Consider the following 7,389-nt stretch of genomic DNA (forward strand, 5'->3'; position numbering starts at 1 on the left):
AATACCAGTGCAACAGTATTCTGTGTTACTGTCACAGAAATCAAGAAACTTGCATCAAAATTGGGTTTCATGATGCTCTTAAGTGCAGAAGATGCTGAAGGCTAAATGTGATATAGTCCTGGCAACTTGAGATAGTCTTTCTTGTCTAACTTGCCGCTGATAGCCCTTTTAGTCATTCTAGCTTGAACTGCTTGAGAAGGAAGCAAAGCTCCAGCTGGATGTGTGAGAGATGTGTAGGAGATCTAAACTGCAATAGGCATGCTTATTACTGTTGGTTGCGGTGGGTCTCTTCTTTGCTCCTCCTTTTCCCTGTCCATTTGATTGTTAATCATAGTGAGATTTAGACATAATTTTCAAACTCTATCCATAGGATTCTGTTAATGCAGGTGATGACGAAGTGTTGCTTAGCTTACACCCTTGATGTCCTTCAACAGCTGGGTGCCATGTTCATCATCTGGGCAGGCTGTCGTGGCTCCTGGTCAGAGCTGGGGTTCCCTTCCAGAAGAACTTCTTGACCCTTTGTACTTGGTGGCGTATCCGCCTTGCAGGCGGACTCTGGAGCTGTGGTCTGGAATGCGTGTCTAACGTGTTCCACTCGGACCCTCGGTTCCATTCCATAATGTTAGCTTTAATTGGCTGGTTTTAAACTTTCATGTACAATTTGGTTGTACACGGTAAATTACCACCCTCTTCGCCTCTTCCTAAAAGAAACTAAAATCCAGACTGTGCTTTCCCTTGCTGCCTTTACTATTGCCCTTGAGCTCTTTTAGAGATGGCACTGGTGGGTAGTGTTTCTGATGGTGGATGGACCTTTTTTACTGGTATGCTTTTTCTCTAATCTCCCAAAGATTTCTTATACACTGTTGAGGCTTTGGACTGATTTCTACATTTAGAAGTTTTAAAAGAATTAATACTTCCTGTCCAAAGAAATATCTTGAATTAGCTATTGCCTAACTCATAGTCTGGTTAGGCGTCCAATGAGTCCTCCAAGTGACTTCTTTCTTCTTTTTAAAATCATACATTTTAATTTATTTGGTTGTCCATATGTGAACTTCAGGACAGAATTGGTTGTGTAAGCAAGGTTTGTCTGTGCTATATAAGAATACTTTTGTACGTGCTTCTGAAATGACAAAATCTATAGCCCAGGCAGAATGATAGTCTCTGCTATTATATAACTTTCATTTAGACTTAGATACTTGACGGGAGCATCATCAGAAGCTATTTTTGAGAAGGAGGGGTAGTTCAGTTACATGAAGAAAAAAAAGTTGGCAGGACCGCATACAAAACAAATTTTGCAGTTCAAGCTCAAAACAGCGATGAGTCTCTTGTTCGTACTTGGTATGAAGAAAGTAAAACAAAGCCTGCCTTTATCCTCCACAACAGGCTTAGGAGCTCATGTTTCGGCTTTTCCTTTCCCCTCCCTTTCTGACATGGTCTCTATCGTCTTTTTCTTTGCTAAGCAGACAGTAACTCTCCACAATATTTTTAATCTCAACAAGACTTCCAGGGGCTGATGATGCAAAAGTGTTGCATCAGCAAAGAGGGGGTGATAGTTGGAGCATTCCAGGTCTGACGTTTTTGGCCAAGGAGCCGTGTATTGTGGCCACTGATTCCTCCCTGCACAGCGTGCTTCCTTTGGGCAGGAGACTACATTTCATTGACTCCTGTTGTGTGCCTCCCCGCTCCTTCTTTTTGGCTTCCCCAAGAACTTATGACTGGGAGTCTCATGGTTTTAGATGAAAGAGCCTGTTGTCTTGTTGAATTATCTCTTTTCTGTCTATATTTAAAGCAAAACTGGCAGGTAAAAAAAATACAGTAAAACAAAAGCTCTGTTATAGTAAAATTTTAGGCTAGACTAGAATAAAACAGAATGATCCAGGTTTGTTTTTTTCTTTCTGTGTTTGTTTAGATTGCTTGTTTACCTGTAGTCTCTTGGCATCTGGCAGTGCCACTGGACTCATTGCATTCAACTTCAGATAGGTTGTGTTTGTTTTTGTTTTTTTTTGGATGCTGGTGGGATGTAACCCACAAAAATCTATTCACTGAAATAAATCATAAATATTTTCCTTTTTAGATTAAAATTTGTCCTTATACGAATTGTATATTATGGAATTTTAAAATAATAAGCATAATCATAGATATAATCATAGATATTGAGTAGCCATAGGCATATCATAATCTTAGTTTTCTTGAGAGAAGAATTACTGTTGAAACCTAAACCAAACACTTTGAATTTTTTAATACTCTGTTTTAAGCTAGTGACATTTTTTTAGTGACTGAAGCAAAGGCACCTCATGAACCTTTTTGTTCACTAGAAGTACAGCCGGTGCTTTTAAAGTTGGAGTTAACTTTCTCATGACAGCTCAACTTCTTGAATCCTTGTAGAAATCTGCCTAGATAACATAATTTAGCCTTGCAGCACTGATTTTATTGTACAAATAAGCTATCAGAAATGAATTTATAAGCTAGTCGTTTCATTAATGTGCCTGTTTGTTGTCATAGTCTGTGTTCCTGCACAGCATAAACCTTCAGGCATCTCTTCAGTTGTGTGTGTTCCGCGGTTACAATCAGATACTTCTAGTTACAGAGTTCTCTCCAATTTAATAAAGGCACGGTGGGATAATTTGTTGATTTCTACCTGAACGCATTGTTAACCATTACAAGAAGTGAAATTAGGGTATGGATTTGGTGTCTTTTTTTTTTTTTGTAAATCTTATTTTTGATGCAAAGGCAGTTCTGTCGCCAGCCAGTCCAGCGTGCGTAGACTCTCCCCCCCACCGTAAAACAATGAGCACATTCAGGCACAACTCGTGTTTTCAGTTATTAAAAAACGGAGCCGTCTGTCTCTGCCTGTGACTTTAATCTTTAAGCCTTTATTCCCTGCACCCCACCCCCTCTTTCTTTCCTCAGCCTTTTGTTTGTGAAGTGCAGAGCTACAGGATACATGGGCCTGAAGTTGCTGAATGTCTTGTAGGTTCCCCTGGCAATTACAGATGTTTATAACCCTGACTGATGTTATTTTCAGTATTGTGGAGGGTGAAGAGAAAACTCCAGAATGCCTTTTTTTTTTTCCTTTTTATTTGCCCCTAGCAGTCTTCGTTTTTTGAGAGGAGGGGGAAAATAAAAAGAAAAATCATAATTTTTTTCTCTTTTAAAAAAAGGTCTTGTTTAGCATCCTTAAATGAAGCATATGAGAGCTGTGCATGACTCTTCCTATAGTGTACTGTAACTCTTCTGCTGGGACAGTATGTGGCATGTGGTGTTGTGTAAAGCATAACAGCGCTGGATTTGAGTACAAAACAGGCTCCTTGATGCAGAGTCCGTGATCTCTGGATGCCTTATTTCAAAGACGGAGACAAGGGAGCTCATGACTTGAAATGCTTTAAAAGTAGAATCACACTAATTTACTTCTAGCTTTATGTGGAAATGATTTTTTAATTTTTGTAGAGCAATGATTTAGAGTCTAGTAAGTTGGAGGCTTACCTTTTGGACTGGTGATTGGCAGAATTATTGAAGAAAACTTAATTTTGCTAGTCTTGTAGAAGTATGCTCTTAACCTGTGCAAGGTTTAAAATAAATTTCTTACTGATGTGTCTTGAACTACGCAAAGCTGCAGGTTCTCTATAAGATTGATGTCCTTGAACTGGCAGAGATGAGGAGAATCTAGTAGAACGTCTCTGTGATCAAGGTGTTCATTTGCATGTTTCTTGCAGATCTCTGGGCATGATCTTCAGCGTAGTTAGTCCAAAGCACTAAATTTAAGTAGAGAAAAGTTTAGCAGAGTTGTGAATTTCAAGGTGATTTGGCAGTATGCCATGCCTATACCCGTTTTCCAGCTGTGTAAAAACTACTGTTTCTAGGCTGTGCAGATTCAGAGCTGCATGTCTGAATGTATGTTGAGTTCTGTCTCGGTACACCTGGTGTGATGGTAGTTCTCATTTGTGTTGCCTGTTGCACACAACTCTTTGATAGACTGATGGCAGACGAATGAACAAGAATTCACAGTGAGATGTCCCTTGGTTAGGCAGGGCTTTTAGAAGTTCGCAGAAAAGACAAAAAAAGAGAAGTCTTACTGTTGTCTAATATTAAACTGACTAAAACATGCCTAAAGAAATTCTACCAGGTTATCTAAGGTGTTGAGAATTCAGTAATTCTTCTAAGCACCCAGAGGGAGGCAATAGATGCTTTGTATTAACAATTCTCCAGTCCTCTGGGAGGGGAAAAAAGACCTCAAGTAGTTGGTCATTAAGCAGCACATCTTTTTATCCTGAGATAATCAAGCACTCAAGTTGTGCGTTTCTTGTGGAAGGATTTCTGAAATGTGCTATTTCGTTTTGTATTATTGCACGGGCATGAATATGATCGAATCCTAGATATGCTAACATAAAGATATTGTCTTGTAAGATTTTTAAAAGAACATGAAAAGATGAAGAGCTGAGTGTAAAATAGCAGTGATATGGAATAGAATTTACAGAAACTTTGTAGTTATTGTTCAGGGGTCTTCCCACCCTCTCCTCCCCTTCAAGTACCAGGCCTATGGGTAATAGTATATTCAAATACACATGGAAATATTAACACGTTGGTTCAGGGACATTACTTGTGCTGGTTTTGGAAAACAGAATGTTAAATTTTCTGAAAAGCTGACAGAAGTTTGCACCTGAAGCAGCTAACCACTTTGAAGGAAAATAATGTGTGTAGGTACTGTTTATGTACTACACTCCCTGAAACAAGTTTGGAAACTGTAATAACTTATTCCAGTCATCTTTAAGGTACCGCTTTTCTCTCTCTAGTACAAACCTAGTTTTATATGACTTGTAATTCAGAAGAACAGGCATAGAGCTGTGTCCTACCGAGTCTTTAGAGGTGAGGCAGAAGACTCCAGATGCGTGGAAGTCTGGTGGAGCTGCGCGCGGGTTCACATCCTCATTCATGCAGGGTTCAGTGCCTTTGTAATTCTTCTGGAAGCTTGATTTATTTCATATTGTTCAGCCAGTAGTTTTTCTTTCAGGATCTTGGAAATACCTTCGAAGATGATGATACCTGGCTTGTGTTCTTTGAGAGACAGAACGGGCAGAGTGGTCATACCTTGTAGTCGTGGTTTTTTGCAACATATTTAATGTATGCAGATATTTACCTTATTTCTTTGAAACTTGGTGGGAGATCCTGTAGAGAGCAAATGTGAAGTTGATATGAGTCAAGACTTATAAAAAAGGTACTTTGTTTCTTCTGACCTGTTTTCTTTTCGACGTTTACTGTGAAAGCTTTATGGACCTTAAGGGACTATTTATGGTCACTAAGTAAGGCCCAAGTGTAATGTTATGTTTCATTTTCCGGAACAGTGCAAAAACCACACACGGCTTTGATACCAAAGCAAAAAACCTCTGACTAAAAAGTCTGAAATTCGAACTCATCAGGCCGTAGGAAAGCTTGCTCGGACCTTGAGCGCACGATATCGTTTGAGAGGTCAAAGTGTGGTTTTACAGGTATCCATTTTTTTATTTTGCACTTTTCTTATTCCTGAAGCATGAACATATAGTGTTAATTTACTGCACAGCTTACTGCACGTTGTTTCAGGAACCTTGTTTTATGAACTTGACGACTGTAGACTGAAGGAACAGGGCACTTCATTGCAGACCCCTGTGAGTCTGATAGGAGTCAGTGGAATTATAGGCACCACTTTCGTTTGCCCTTTAGGAACCCAGAAATTTGACGTGACTTTTTCTTGTTGAGTTGTTTTTATAGTCTGCATGCCAGATTACGGAACCGAACCTTTTTGTGCTAGGTATAATACAGGTATGTAGTGCAAAAAAAAAAAAAGGTTACACCCAAATGGTAACAGACCCTATTGTGTTTTTCTGTGCTTTGTTTTGCTTTCAAGTGTATGAAATAACTGTTTTTCCTTTAGTTTTATGCAATATTCCCAAGAGCTTGCTAGCTTTACTGATATCTGTATTTGCATATGCATGTATATGAATGACAGTTAAAAAAGTTAATGTTTGCAAACGAATTCGCAATTTATCCACTTTCGACTTCAAGCCAAGAAAGAAATTAATGCGGCTGAAATACCATGGTGTTGTGCAATTTAGCAAGTGCTAACTTTTTTTTTTTTTTAGTAGCAGTCATCTGTGTCTGCACAGAATGATTATTGCTTTTTTGAGATACATAGAGTTTTTTTAACCTTACCACAGTTAATGTTTTCAGCCTTGAAATACATAGCAGTCTCTTCTGGACTCTGTCCAGTTTGTGCCCTGTCAATACAGAAGTTCAGATCTGGTAATGGGTAGTATTACAGAAAAGGACTTTGCTACATGTGGAAGAAGGATGATATCTTCTCTAACGTGGTGCATTAGCCTCAGTTTTACACATGCTATGTATTACATGGCATTTCTTGTAACAAAGCAAGGATTGTTTGCTTTCCTATAGACAATGGAAGGAGCACCTTCTCATTTGTAGTGATATTCTGGTTTTCTTCAGCAACATTTTGCAGAACAAGAATTGAAGTACCAGGCCCTGGTAGTAACTCATCTAATCTGCTACATTCTTTGGAAATGCTCAAATGTTTCAGAGGGTCAAAGCAAGAAAGTCAGTGATGGGATGAAGTGTCCCTTGCTTTAAGTTTCATCCTAATGCTTCTCACACAGAATAAAAACACAAATGTCATATAAACAACAAAACTTCATCCAGCTGGATGTAGCTTTAAAAATCTTTGTGTGCAAATATCAAGCATATATTTTCATTTGCTGGAAGTGAAATGGTACCTAGCGGCACTGAGTTTGGGACTGTTGTATGATTTCCTGTTCCATAATTGATTGTGCTCTCTTATTAGAAGTATTTTATTTCCCTTCTTTTGCTCAGCTTCATGTGCTTTTGTCCTTGCATGCTGTTAACATGTTTTTTGATTTGTAAATGAAGTTATAAGTTAAGAACTTAACTCCATTTGTCTTGTTTCCTTTTCTGAAGCCACTGTGTTTCAGATTCTTTTTGCAGAAGGTGGTTAGAGCCAAGTCAAGTATTTAATTTCAATATTGCATTGCATATGCAGTCTAATACTTTACCTTTTCTGACTGCTTCTAAACATAAGACAATTCTGCATTGTTCAGTGGATGACTGTCTGTTCATAACATTCTAAAGTAATAATAGCACTAACTTTGTGTATGTACATGTATACAAAAGTTTCTTCCAATGCTTCTGAATATTACATTGACCATTTATGCAGCCTTAAATTTCTCTGAAATTTCTCAGGCTGCTGTTTGATGAAGAGCTTGGCCTTGCAGCAGCCTCCTGTCCCTAGAAGCAGGAGGAGGCTTCCTTTGCTCTTCCCTTTTTCCCCCTTTACAGCTCCTTATTTCTTGGTCCTGCTGTTTCCCTGGTGCCTATTTTGGGTCGCCT

Source organism: Apaloderma vittatum, unplaced genomic scaffold (genome assembly GCF_000703405.1).
Source record: "Apaloderma vittatum isolate BGI_N311 unplaced genomic scaffold, ASM70340v1 scaffold20602, whole genome shotgun sequence".
NCBI classification, from domain to species: Eukaryota; Metazoa; Chordata; class Aves; order Trogoniformes; family Trogonidae; genus Apaloderma; species Apaloderma vittatum.